Source organism: Schistocerca serialis, chromosome 4 (assembly GCF_023864345.2).
Source record: "Schistocerca serialis cubense isolate TAMUIC-IGC-003099 chromosome 4, iqSchSeri2.2, whole genome shotgun sequence".
Lineage (NCBI taxonomy): Eukaryota > Metazoa > Arthropoda > Insecta > Orthoptera > Acrididae > Schistocerca > Schistocerca serialis.
The window spans coordinates 232,909,064-232,924,506 of NC_064641.1; the positions used below are offsets into that span (position 1 = coordinate 232,909,064).

The window sequence follows — 15,443 nt, forward strand, 5'->3', positions numbered from 1 at the left end:
CTAGCATTGTATCATTTAGAAGAAACTGTTTTGGTTATTCTCTAATACCTTAATTCTTTAGTCTGTCTTCTACTGTGCAACATTTAATTCTTTCTATGAACTTTCTTGCTTGTGCCTGATTACGGCTTTCTTGCTTTTCGTTAGTCACTCATGTCTCGCGTACATTGGGTTGTGTGGAATCTGCAACAGTTTTGTAGTGTTTGATGTGAGCATATTTCCTAGTTTCATCTTTAAGATTTTTGTTAATTGTTTCATACAAGTGGCCGAATTTTCTAAGCTTAACTCCTGCATCTATGCTCCAGTCATACGTCACCTTACATATTCGGGAAGCGAAGTGATTATTGGAGGATTCAGTGCGAATCTAGGCTACTTCGAACAAATTCTCGTCGTAACATCTTTCATAGAAGCGGGCTTCTAAACGAAATACAAAACCTCAGTTTCCTTCACTGATCTCACAGCAACATACGTCACCGTGCTGCTGGGTAACCTCTCTTTTAAAGTTAACACTGGAGAAACACAATTAAATCCCTTACCATTAAGAATGGTCATCGAAAGACAAGTAAATCCTATACCATAAAGAGTGGTCGCCCATAGGCCTAGGCTCTGGTCCCATTTTTATTCAGCTTGTACACTAGCTACATAGTCACTACTGATCCTATAAAGTTTAGCTGACCCGACGACCTAGCTGTAGCAGCTCAAAGAAACACATTCGATGAAGGCGAACAAACACTTACTAGCAGTCAAGGGAAGCTCAACCAGTATTGCAAGAAGTTGAGACTCTTTCCGAACCCTAATATAACAGAAGTCATGTAATTCCACGTAAACAGGAGAATGGCAAACAAGGATTGAAAGTAATCTTTCGCAACAAAAAGTTACGACACAGTCGACACCCCAAATATTAAGGTGTTACTCTTGACAGAGCCTGGCATTAGGAAAACACCGGGAATTAACAGGACAGAAGCTAAAATAAGAAATAATATAGTAAGGAAACAGGCTGGTGATAGGCGGGGATCTAATGCAAATTCCTTAAGAACTACAGCACAAGTACTTGTGTATCCTGTCGCCGAATACTGTTCTCTAGTTTGGAGTAGAAGTAGCCATGTCAAGAAAATAGATACCCGACTAAATGACACGATGAGGATCCTGACAGGAACTCTTAAATCCACACCAATATCGTGGTTGTCAGTATTCGCCAATGTTGCCACTCCAAATCGCCGACGACACATGAACTGATGGAGCTCAAAAGACCCACAGACAACAATTCATGAAACATTCAACAACTTACCACGAACTCGACTCAAATCGAAAGAACCAATCCGGGTAAACAACTGCCCACTCGCCCCAGAAATATATAATCTAACAAAAAGAATCGAGAAATTAGTGCGGATCCTTCCATGGCAATAAAAATTGGGGAGAAACAGATCCGATCACCAAGTCCCCCAAAGCGAACCAAGCAAAACAAATATTGAGTTCCCTCAACCGTATCAGAATTGGCTACTGCGTGACCGCAGCAACCCTATTGAATTGGGGAATGATGACCAGTATCGACTGCGGAACGTTGGAACAAACACTGGTACACATTTTGCACGACTTCCCAAAAAGAAAATTCGTGGGTATCTGGAAAGAAATCGTAGACCCAAGACTGGCAGCAGTTAACTGGCTGTAGTATTTAGGATATCCAATTATGGAGGAAAATTGACATCTCAACCGCTTTTAGCTACTGCCGGTTCTCCAGCTTTCAGTATTACATGTACGTGCATATATTGGCGGTTTGCTCGCTCTCTAAAGCAGGACAGGCGGCAAGGTGTGGCAAATCTGACGACAGAGTGTGGTACTGGCACAGACACACGTTCAGCGCACAGCGCTGAGCATGGTGTTTCTTAGCAGAAGACCCCTACGTGTTCCCGTGTTGACCCAACTACATCGTCACTTATGATTACAGTGGGCACGGGATCATCGAGGTTGGACCACGGATCAATGGAATCGTGTGTCTGATCAGGTGAATCCCGTTTATTGTTAAAACCAGGTCGATGGTGGTGGCCAGATACGCCGTCATCCATGTGAGCGCATTCCGTCTTCATGCCACTAGTGGCCTACCGGGACCATCCGACCGCCGTGCCATCCTCAGTGGAGGATGCGGATAGGAGGGGCGTGGGGTTAGCACACCGCTCTCCCAGTCGTTATGATGGTATTCTTGACCGAAGCCGCTACTATTATGTCGAGTAGCTCCTCAATTGACATCACGAGGCTGAGTGCTCCCCGAAAAATGGCAACAGCGCTTGGCGGCCTGGATGGTCACCCACCCAAGTGCCGACCACGCCCGACAGCGCTTAACTTCGGTGATCTCATGGGAACCGGTGTATCCACTGCGGCAAGGCCGTTGCCCATCCAGGAGAGCGGCTGCTCGAAATATGCAGGGCGCCACGGACGCACGCAGGTGGAAGTAGTATTATGTTATGGGAGACACTCACCTGGGCTTCTATGGGACTTGTGGTAGTAATGAAGGCACCGTGGCAGATGTAGACTACATGAACATTATTAGGGACTACCTGTAGCCCCTTATGCTTGACGTCTTCCCCAAGAGCGATGGGATTTTCCAACATGATTACCGTCCATGCCACAAGACCAGTGCTGCAATGGTTTGAGGAGCATGATAGGCAACTCATGCTGATGTGTTGCCATCAAATTCGATTTACCTGAATCCGATGAAACGCAACTGGGACGCTATTTTTTTTACATTTAGGTTTTCACAAAGGCAAGCAGGAATGGACAACAACCTTCTTCCCAACTTTCAACAAGCTGTTCAATGCGTCGACAATAGGACAATGGGAATCAACTGATTTCCACCCGAAGAAATCGTGCAGCCTAGCATTCAGGTACACATCATTACTGAGCGAAACACTACGAAATGAATTAGAGAGGGTTTCGACCAGATTGGAATCCGAAGGTACAAAGTCGGGAGAATACGGAGAATGCGGCAGCACTTTCCAGTCAAGGTAACGAATGGCCTCCTTGATGATGTGAGGGCGTTTTCGTATTGCCCATCAGGATGTTTTTGGTGGATAGCGTTGCTGAGTCGCTGCGTTTGTTGAACGTAAAGTTCCTCATTCACTGGTTGGTACCGATCAAACTATTCGTGGTCGATCAAGTATGTCTTTGAGATGGAAACTGTCTTCTTTGCATCAGTCAAACCAATTCTGAGCCGTCCTAAGAGGCACCGCTTCTTCGTAGTATTCACAAATTTCTCTAGCAGATTCTGAGCCTTTGGGACTTCGATTAAACACAAAACGTGGGCAGTGTAGAAAATGCTGTTTTATGTCGATTTGACACTCCATTTTGATGACTTGCAAAGAATAAAAAGAACTTAAGCATAAAAAACTAAATGCACTGTTTTGTAGACTACATAATAGTTATTATAAAGTAATCTAGACCTTTAGCTGTTTACAGGCGTTGATAAATATCAACTCGGACAGTTGAAAATGTGTGCCCCGACCGGGACTCGAACCCGGGATCACCTGATTACATGGCACACGATCTTACGACTTTTTTTTTTAATCTCATTTTGTTCGTCATTGGCCGCTGTATTTGTTTGGGGCGGATGTACCATGAGTTTGCCAAAGTCCATCGTTGATCCATTCACTCAGTTTTTTATTACAGAGGGCAACTAACCCTCTGACCGGCTGCCTGATCCACCGAGGACACAGAGGATAGAGTGACTGCAGGGATTGATCTCTGCCATACTCCCCTTGAGATCCTTGTTTCCAGTTTACTGTCCACACACTACATTTGAAGTGCCCTTGCCCACTACACTCATTACTCGCGGCAGCCAGTCTACTGATACCCATAAGAGTTTGAGCAACACTGAAGAAGATCATTGGCCGGTAGCTCTTATCTATATGAAGACATGTTCGAAAGAACAGATACTATTTTCTTATAGATAAGGCTTACCGGCCAATGATGTTATTCAGTGTGGAAGCTCTCACATTGCTCAAACTCTTACGGAAATCGTTAGACTGAATGCCGCGAGTAATGAATGTAGTGGGCAAGGGCACTACAAATTTAGTGTGTGGACAGAAAGTTGAAAAGTATGGGAGCGTCCCAGAGATCAGTCCCTGCGGTCGCTCTATCCTCTGTGTCCTCGGTGGCTCAGTCGGACAGCCGGCTCTCAGCCGTGTTGTGAAGCGTGCGCGGGGCCGTTGCTTACTCGTAAACAGATCACCTCTTTCTTATAGAAAGGCCACGATTAAAGTACGCACGACCTAAGGCATATGAAGTAGAGCGCTCCCTGCGTGAAGTAATGCACGTGGATCCACAGGAAATTATCGGTATACATCTTTCGATCGTCTCCAGCACAGTTTACCTCAAACTTGTCGATGAAGCAGCGTACGAACGACTTCTTCGCCGTTCCACCGATGGATATCGTTTCCACCCCTCGGACGGCCATGTGGGTGTAGTGACTGCAGATCATGCAGGACTCGGCGTTCAAAACATACGAATCTTCGAGCTGCCGTTTGAAGTTCCAGCCATGCTTGTCGTGAACGCACTGCGGCCTTACTGGGAAGTACTAAGTCACGTGGAAGAAAAGTGGCATACGTTCGAGACGTGGAGTGCGTCAGGTGCGAATCGAACCGCGTAAACACATCCCATCGTACGTGACTTTTGGTGGCTGTCGCGCAATCGTCATTTATGACGGTCAGCCGCGGACTTGTTGAGGGTGCGGGCAGGAAGGGCATGTACTCTCTGAATGCCTGCAGCACCGCCTCGTCTACATGCCACGTGCAAACACGACGCCTACATCGCAACCGACAACGCTGCCTATTACATACGTTGAGGCAGCGAGGACGCGGACGTTGTTCCGTTCCAGTTGTCGACTTCCGCGGGCCCAGTTTCCGCGCCCACGACAACGCAGCCTCCATTGGAACCGCCGCTGTGCTCGACAGCAGCGACTACGTCTGCACCCCAGCCCTGTGAGGAAGGAGAGCATCAGCGCATCGATTCGAGCTCGGACACGGAGATGGGGGAGGTTCCTGTTGTTTGTCGGGATCCACAGGACGCGGACACGCGTTTCCGCAAGCAGAAGCCCAAGCGACGAAAGAGGAGGAGGCTGTCTGCAGGATATGGTTCGCGACATGGTGACACGTTGCAGGAGGGTGAAGAAAATCCATCTGCGGCCAGGGCTGTGGACCTCACACAAATGGTGCCTGGTTCACTGTATCAACGTCCGCCCAAGGACAAAGCCAAGTTGACGGTGATCAGCTCACCGACGAGCCCCCTGGCGATTTTGCGGCTAAGGCATCGGAAGAACTTCATGCGTCGCCTAAAGTACCACACCTCCATGGGCGTCCTCAATGGAGATGGAAAGAATGACATCAGACTCGAGTGACAACCAGATGCACGCGGCCGGCGGATCGTCGGACGGACATCTTGTCTCAGCCGATCAATAATACATATGGTGCGGCTGACATGGAAGATCGGACGGACGACGTGGCGCATACTGGCTTAAACGACTGCAGGATACGTCATCGTACTGCCAAATGACCCGGGTGTATCGCATAGGTACAGTCAATGTGAACGGCATTAGTTCCACGATCAAAATTCAGCTGTTAAAGGACATATTTCGGGCGGCGGACATTGATATCATGTTTCTTCAAGAGGTACGGCCTGATCTGCGCCTGGATGTTTATGGATACGCGTCTTACGTCAGCCCAACTTCCGACGGTGGTGGTGGTACGGCCATACTACTACGCGATAGCATCGTACCAAAGGCTATTCAGTTTTTGCCATCAGCGAGGGGCACTGCGTTCACCATCGCCGCAGTCCGCCTTGTGAATCTGTATGCCCCGTCTGGTACTGCGAAGCGTCGAGATCTAACACTCTGAAACGTCTCCTTAGAAAAATTAATGAATTAGTGTGCTGATAAACCCCTTACGTTATTTGTTTTCAAACAGCTGAGCAGAACTGAACGTACTCAGAGATTTCTCTCTTTACTTATTCTGATCATCACTAAACTGACACACAAAATTTTTTAACGCAATGCAATCTGACTTTCAATAATCCCTACAAAAGAATGGCCCTGACTAACAATAACCTATATCTTTCATGAATCACTTACCCCACAAAAATCTTCGTTACTCAAACTACTGCAATACAGCGTGCGCCAATACTGCCAGCTGAATAAAAGATTCTAACTACTGAAGGCACTAACTACTGATAGGCATAGTTAGCAAATGAAAGATTTTTGTAGAGAACAAACAACCTATTTGCCTTAATACTATTCAAAAATCATCATATATATATATATATATATATATATGTTAACAGCACGTAGCGTTGTGCAGTTGGAGGTTAGCCGCCAGCAGCGGTGGATGTGGGGAGAGAGATGGCGGAGTTTTGAGAGCGGATGGTCTGGACGTGTGTCCATCAGAGACAGTAAATTTGTTAGACTGGATGTCATGAACCGATATATATATATATATATATATATATATATATATATATATATATATATATATATATCGGTTCATGACATCCAGTCTAACAAATTTACTGTCTCTGATGGACACACGTCCAGACCATCCGCTCTCAAAACTCCGCCATCTCTCTCCCCACATCCACCGCTGCTGGCGGCTAACCTCCAACTGCACAACGCTACGTGCTGTTAACAGCCAACTGCCCAACACTACAATAGCAAATTCCAACAATGCAAACCAGCCACAGACTGCACACAGCACAGTCAGTGATTTTCATACAGAGCGCTACGTGGCGTTACCAACATAAAAACCTAAACAGCCTAGTTACAACTCTTTTACTCCACTGAGGTAGCTCCACTGTTTCAAGGCATTACAGAGCAGCTGGTGCTGGGTGGGTACTTTAACAGTGTCTTACTCCCTGAGGATCAGATCACTCGCCATGTCCCATGTCCAGCCCTTCATGATATGGTCAGAGATCTCGCTTTGCATGATACATGGACACTAATCCACGGTGACCGACGCGGATATACACACGTCACCAGCCACTCGGCCAGTAGATTGGACAGGATTTATGTCTTCCGAGGTCTCCCGTCAGCAACTGTCGGTGCTGAGCTGTGGCCCACTGTATTCATCGACCATCAGGCCTTCTTCTGCGCCGTGACTCTACCACGACAACAGACGAGCTGTAGTAGAGGACCTCGGGCTCTTAACGTTAACATTCTCCAGGAAGAGGCTTGCAGTGAAGCCGTCACTGATACCGGGCACAAATGTGAGCGACGGCGTCACACCTATGATTCCACCACACAATGTTGGACATAGTGCGCCAAACCAGCTCTTCGACGCACACTCATGGCGTATGGACGAGGCAGGACACTTTGGCTCCGATCCACCTCTGACTTTTACTACACGGTCTTGCGGGAACTAGCGTCGCAACAACCTTTGCCAGAGAGCCAAATGGCCGTCCACTGAACACAGGCATGGCTTCTGCAGATTGGACGGCACGCGGGTTCGATCGAGACTGCAAGATTTCATCGCAGAGGGACGTGCCTCTCTTTATCACATCGTCAGAGAAAGGAGCCACCGTAAGAGACGACTCATCACAGCAGTTATTTCTGCGGACGGGCAATACGCAGAGACACACAACGCCATCTCCTGTGCCCTCGCAGATTATTACGGCACTCTCTGCCTAGCAGATCAATGACGTGACAGCGACCTTGAGGACGTTCTGCACGACCTGCCACCATCGGGTACGGTGCAAGGCGACGCCACATTCTTGGAAGCCGTCACGTGGGAAGAAATGCGCATGGCCCTCTCGCGGAGAGCGAGAAACAAATCACCTGGACCTGATGGTCTTCCACTTGCATTTTATAGCACCTTTTCTGACCTGACAGGGGAAATTTGGTGGAAGATGTGCTGCGAACTTCTGGATCCGGGCTTCCGCGTCCCCCCCCCCCCCCTCCACCGAATTTTTGGAGGGCATGATCATCCTTGTGCCAAAACGGGGGGTGCAGACCTCAAGACTTCCGGCCGTTGACGTTATTGAATTCGGATTACAAGCTGTTCGCCCGCATTCTTCGTTCTCGCCTCCTTGCTACTGTCAAAGATGCCATTCATGCCGACCTAAATTGTCTGGGAGGTGACAGTAATACACACGGCGTCAAGCTCTTGTAGAGATGTGGTGGCGCTCATGTCGGCATGCCGCTTAGAAGGCACCCTCGTGGCAGTTGACGTAGACCACGCATTTGACCAAGTTGAGCACCATTTCTTGCAGGCTGTCTTAGAGAAGATGGGACTGTCCCCAATATCGGCAGGTGTGGTTCTCCGTCTCATCCACGGAGCCCCTTCCACAGTTTTGGTCAACGGCTACCGATCGCCATCGTTCACTATGGAGCGCTCAGTGCGGCAAAGATGTCCCCTGTCGGCCCTTTCTCTTCGTAGTCGCCCTCGAGCCTGCACTTCATGTTCTGCGACAGCGTTTGGAGGCGATCGCGTGGCTTCGGTAATACGGAGAGGTATCAACCTGCGAAAGTCACACTACGTGGATGTGGGCAGAGGATTGCATATGAATACACCACTGCCCGCTACCAAAGCCCCGGCGATGAAGTGTTTGGGAATGACCTTCCATGGGAACGTGCAGCTTACAGTAGCAGATACGTATCGCAGACTACTTAATGTGATCCGCAAGCAAGTTCGACTCCATCACTTTCGAACACTTGACTTGATCATGCGGATATATTTTGTCAACGTCTACCTCGCTCCAAAACCTAATCATTACACACAAGTTCTTCCGATGGTCGCTATGGTAGCTGCCGAGTTCCAGGCGGCCTTCGATCATTTCGTCAGCGAGGGTAGGATGTTCAGGAACCGTTACGAGATGCTGGTGTTGCCCACACATGCAGGCGGCTTTGGAATGATAAACGTCCACAAAAGGGCGCGCGCTCTCTTCCTGCGGACGATGCATCGCCTACGAATTTCGGACAAGGACACTACCCCTGGTAAACTGATTCAGGAGGTGGTGCCTGAAATCCCTCCGTCCGCCGATTCCTGTTGGACATATGACGCCAGCACTGTGTCACATTCGCATCTATCTGGTCGACACGAGTTATCTGTTGGATGTCTTGCCGACCACGCTGGATTCTAGAACCAAGGACTTCTACCGCTACTTTCAACGGACGCTGCCTGCTAATGTGGCCGAACGCGGCAGTTGGCTGGAGGTGGGTGTGGAATAAGATACACTCGCCTTTCCTTCCCACCACGGCCAGGGCGCTGTGGTACGTGACAACGACTGAAAAATTCCCCACCCAGCAACGTTTACAAATGATACATCTTGCCGAGGATCCTCTCTGCCCCAGATGCGCCGCTGTCGACACCGGCTTGCACCGTTTCATTTGTGGTACGGCTATCGACTGCTGGCTCCTCACACGGCGGATGTTGGCGTTGTTGCTGCGACGAACGCCTCAGTCCGTAGAGCCCACCGAACTGATCCATCCCGACGTCACTTACTTCCCTGCTACTCGTCATAACGCCACGGTGTGGGTTAAGGGTATGTGGCACTGTCATACTTTTTTAATTAGAGCGTTGCAGGATTGATAGATTTCTGGCATTGTTTAGCGAGTTATTACACGATATTACGGCGCAAAACGTCGTATGGTACGCTCCTTGCGAATTACTTGGGGTCTTTGTTAACGCGCTCTCCAGACCATTGGGGTGTACCGAGTGTGAGAAGAGACTGAGATATTACACATGATGGACTGGTGAGAGTCATAAACGGTAATTATAGGGTGTTTCACCCTCGCTGAGCGAGAAGACGACCAGAGCATCCCACCGTCTGGCTGCTGTGAACACTCCCTAGGAAAAAAGAGGAAAGAAAGAATTACAAATAAAAACATAAGAACAAAATAAACAACACATAAAATATGATAAAATATTGTACCCCTTCCTTTATCCTTTTCTTTTTTAGTAAAATGTTCAGAGGTATATTTAATTTTTGTTCGTGGGCAGAGCCTGAAGTGGTTGCACATGACCCTCCTAGTTAGCTTTAGGGTGAAAGTGGCGGTGGCACTAGCTTTGTTTTTGATTTTAGGTTAGATGGGTTTTTTAGGATAGTATGGGCGACAAGGGGCCAATGCCTGAAGTGGAAGAGGTCCAAACAAAAACAAAAGATAGAGCGTCTGGCATGTCAGCAGGAGGTCCCGGGTTCGAGTCCCGGTCGAGACACACATTTTTCAACTGTCCCCTTTGATATTTGTCAACGTCTGTAAGCAGCCAAAGGTCTGGATTTCATTATAATTTCACTCTTCGAGAGCTGCAAGATCACCAATGGTATCTGTACAAATACCAGCTTCATCTACATAATTGTTTGTCGAATAACGTAAAACGCATTGTCAAAACATTTATTTTTCACGCAAAATTTTCCCTTAAGAAAAATCCGTCAAGACTCAGAAAACCAAACCAGTTCGTGTAAAATATAATTATGTAAGCCATATACTAAACAAATAAATAAATATATGTACATGCTGAGCAATGCTGGGGAGATACAGCAGCATTATCGTACTCCTTTGTTAGTTGGTATCTCCTTAGTCATTTTCCCGTTATGATCTAGAGTAACTTCTCAACGTATTTACTATATTTCGGATATTCGCGAGTCATCATTATTTTCCAAAGTTCCTGTCATTGACATGGTCAAAAGCTTTTTTAAAATCAATAATAGTAATGCGTGTCTCTTTATTATATTCTCTGTGTTTTTCTAGTATTTGCGGTAAAATAAAAGCGTATTTGTCGTGGAGCTTTCTTTCCTTAAAACCCATTTGTTCCTCACACAAAATTACTTCTGTTATGTTTTTGAGTCTTGTTTAAAATCTTAGCATATAGCTTGCACACTGAGTTCAGTAAACTTATTCCTCTGTAGTTAGTGCACAGGCTTTTGTCTCTCTTTCTAAAAATTGATATCACCCTAGCAATCTTCCAGTTTTGAGGGATATTCTTCCTCTTCTAACATTCGTTTAAGAGATGTAGCAGTCTTTGGTATAGCATTGTTCGCTCGTAGCTTAGCAACTCAGTATTAATATCCTCTCTTCCAGTTGCTTTTCTGTTCTTCAGTGTTGTTAAGGCGAATGTTATTTCGCCAGATTGTGTTTCATCAAATAGCTTCTTGCCTGTTCGCTCAGTTTCAGATTGTTGTGCTGCATCTGCACACCGTAATCCTTTGTAAAAATTTACTCATTGTTCCTCTTCAATATTGTTTATTTGCAACTTCTTTCTTTCAGTTGTGTTTAAAATTTTTAGAACCTTGTATAGAATTTGCTGTCTTTCGTGAATATTATTCTCATATTAGGAGCAAGTGTGTCTCAATGTACCTGGTGTGTTTTCCTTACTACACATTTAGCGGTATTTCTTCTTTCATCATAGTATTGCTTCTTTTCAGCTGTGGTGTCGTTTAAGTATTTTACACATGCATCCCGTTTCTTCAGCCGTTCCGTGGGCGCATTTTTGCAGCAACTCAGCGAAGATAATTATTTTGTCATCGCATTAGAATTCTGATCAACTGATTATATATATTTTTAGATAATTTTATTTTTGTGATTTAGGACCGGAAACTATGGTGGCACATGTACCCCCACGTCACCTGTTTGAGGTATTAAAACTACAGTGGTAACCGGGTTTCCCAAATAACTGTTGTGAGCTGTTACGTGTTGCCATTCCACGTAAAAAGTAATGACGTGTTTTCTGTTTTCATTTTGTTTTCCTTTACTTCATTTAAAAATAATTGTTACAGATATTAGAGGTTACTTCCCACAATGTGAAAACAGTCCTTGAAACTTCATCACGCAGTGAAGGTATGAGTTGATACAGGTCAACATAATATATATTGCAGAAGCGAAGTAATTTGTTGCGACAACAGTAGTAACCCACGACAAACAGAAACTGGTCGTTGTTGCAGTTCTCATACACCTAGGGCAGTTTACTACCATAAGATGTCAGGCATAGACAGAGGTGGTAAGACCTATTCCCAAAAGCTTTCTGATACTCCTAAGTTGGTGGTAAGTGTGTTTCCCAAGGACCACAAATGACAGATTAATTTTGTGGTAAGTATACTTCCCAAGCCCCTTTCAGAAACTACTTTGGTGGTAACTGTACTTCCCAATAACCATTAAAACACCGTTTTTTGGTGGTTTATATGCTTCCCACAGTCCTGAAGTTATACTTAACAACAGACAGAGACTACAGCCGGTGCAGCATACTGCCACTAGATGCCAGGAGCATACAGAAGTGGAAATACACATTCCGCAGTAAAGAAATACATTATGTGGAAGTATACCCCCCAAGGCCGCGAAAGAGTTGACACCCTTCTTAATGTCCTCGTTCCAAATTTTTAACCATTTTCTTTTCCTTATACTTATATACCACATTCATTATATTTTCCCAATCTTCTTCTGTATTACCCTTTGTTTGCTAGTTTGCAAACTGCTTATTTGCTTTAGTGAAGATGTTTCACGCAGTCCTTTTTAAACAAGTGTACTTTATGAAGACTCTGATCTTGTTGGTTACTTATTTGTTTTGTCTTTTTTTGAAATTTATAAAAAAGATCTATTCTGGAGATTGTTAAAAATGATCTTACACTATATCATGACCGCTATAAGCTCTTGTATCCCTTACTTGATCCCTCGCTTATCATTTACCAATCAGTAGTCAGTTAGTGATGCAAGAAATTTGGTGACCCAAGTATATGTATGTAAATTACTTTTCTTAAAAAGTGAGTTTTATATTTTTAGTTATTGTAAGCGGCAAAATCGCTTATTATTTTTCCATTTTCATTACATACCGGTTCTCCGAAAGGCCGTATAATGTTCGTTACTCGGAAATTTCGCATTCTGTCATTGAAATCGTCCATCATAATAATCTGGTCAGTAACATTGTAAATATTCCAATTATTTTATAGTTCTTCATATAAGGTGTTAAGCTCATAATTTTTCCCTTCTTCTGGTGCAGTCATTGCCTCTTGTCAGTTTCCTTCTGGCTGTCAGTATGCACAATCTTTGATCTGTTTTCCCAATTCTTTACGCAGGAGTAGTGCTACACCATTGCTTGGTCTTTTATTTTATCTAATTACACTGCAGAACATAACGTATTCTCCTACATATTTATAACCTCTCGCTTTCATTTTCGTAAATGTGATTACTACAGCACAATATTCAAGTCTTTTAGTATATTTACTAGTTATATATCTTTTTGAAAAATTCCTCTGACATTACATGTTGCTGCCTTGATGCACTCATTGCTGCACTTCCATTTGCCTTTCTTCATAGCATTATCATTTACGTTTGAGTTCATCCTGTTTCCGAGGCTCCTTGGGGTGCAAGGAGTAGTGTAGAGTTGGTTACCAGCCATCATCCCCCCCTCCCCCCCCCCCCCCCCCAACCACACACAGATCTAGGTGGACCAGAATTTCCTTTTGGAGTTACCTTCCTTAGCTGATATGTTCTGATTATTAAAGGCGCTAGAAAATTTACCTCTCATCCTCTCCCTTTGCCAAGATAACATACACCCACTTACGCCATGCATTGTGCAGGGCTCATGCGACTCATGACCTCTGGGAGTAAGGGTTGTCGGCCGAACTGCCTTGAAACCTTGAAGGTCGGATTAATTCATGATGTTTCGGCGGACGTTTCATAGAGTTTCCACTCTGAACGGATATTGGCAGTCTGAACAGACACTGGAATCCTATGCTAACCTTTGGCCGTTGGAAATAGAAAAGGGTAATGAAAGTCGCCTGAAATCTCGAAACCTAAGACCGTTGAGGCCGAAAAAACAAGAGCAGACCAGTGTAGGCTCATAGGAAAGAGAAACGGACGAAACCTAAGTAAGTGGAAGTAATCTCAGACTTAGCTAAGGCCCACTTATTCCCAAGAAGAAGAATCCTATTGGGTCTTCTCTATGTCAGGAATATCACCAGCTGACCAGTGTGGCATGGTTATTCCTAGAAGAAGCATAACTCCAGCCAGCATTGATCAGTGGATCATTGAAACACACCGACATCTCAGTCACGTCAAGGCGAGGAGGAGCTACATCTTTATTCAACAAATCAACCTACGCTGTTTGGCGGAGGGTACTTCTGTCACCGCTAGTATCGCCGCCTAGACCTCCAAACCACGCTCATTCGCCGTCATGCGTTGGAAGAAAGAATGTTGGTAGACTTCCTTATGGTCTCTTATTTGTCAAATTTTCTCATCGTGATTATTTCACGAGACGCACGTGATGGAAAGTAATATGTTGCTCGACCCTTCTTGAAACATATGCTCTCCTGATTTTAAAAGTAAACATCGTCATAATGGGTAATCACTCTCTTGTGCCACAGTACTGCACTCAGTAGTTATGCAGATACTGTTTTAGAGATGTAAAACAGAGATGTTACATCACAACACACACACAGTTCTACAAAAAAAGCTTGTGATTATATTAACAAAACACTAACATAGAACAACGTAGTACACAGAAACTGTCAAAAAGCGTGTGAGGCTAGTGAACGATACGTTGAGACAATAGCTTTGAAATAATTACGAGAGGTAGAGTGGAGTGTACGGTATAAAGACGGCCACCGCGAATTGTTGAATATTTCATGAGAAGCATATCTTGTATTTTGAACCTAACTTAGCTAACATCTACATCTACATCTACATCTATACTCCGCGAGCCACCTTACGGTGTGTGGCGGAGGGTACTTATTGTACCACTATCTGATCCACCCTTCCCTGTTCCATTCACGAATTGTGCGTGGGAAGAACGACTGCTTGTAAGTCTCCGTATTTGCTCTAATTTCTCGGATCTTTTCGTTGTGATCATTACGCGAGATATATGTGGGCGGTAGTAATATGTTGCCCATCTCTTCCCGGAATGTGCTCTCTCGTAATTTCGATAATAAACCTCTCCGTATTGCGTAACGCCTTTCTTGAAGTGTCCGCCACTGGAGCTTGTTCAGCATCTCCGTAACGCTCTCGCGCTGACTAAATGTCCCCATGACGAATCGCGCTGCTTTTCGCTGGATCATGTCTATCTCTTCTATTAATCCAACCTGGTAAGGGTCCCATACTGATGAGCAATACTCAAGAATCGGACGAACAAGCGTTTTGTAAGCTACTTCTTTCGTCGATGAGTCACATTTTCTTAGAATTCTTCCTATGAATCTCAACCTGGCGCCTGCTTTTCCCACTATTTGTTTTATGTGATCATTCCACTTCAGATCGCTCCGGATAGTAACTCCTAAGTATTTTACGGTCGTTACCGCTTCCAATGATTTACCACCTGTGGCATAATCGTACTGGAATGGATTTCTGCCCCTATGTATGCGCATTATATTACATTTATCTACGTTTAGGGAAAGCTGCCAGCTGTCGCACCATGCATTAATCCTCTGCAGGTCCTCCTGGAGTACGTACGAGTCTTCTGATGTTGCTACTTTCTTGTAGACAACCGTGT

General features: G+C 45.2%; 1 pseudogene; it reads right to left on the minus strand.

Moving 5' to 3' along the window:
* Positions 1-2,267: 2,267 nt before the first annotated feature.
* On the minus strand, positions 2,268-2,385 carry LOC126476021 (5S ribosomal RNA; annotated as a pseudogene).
* Positions 2,386-15,443: the final 13,058 nt, after the last annotated feature.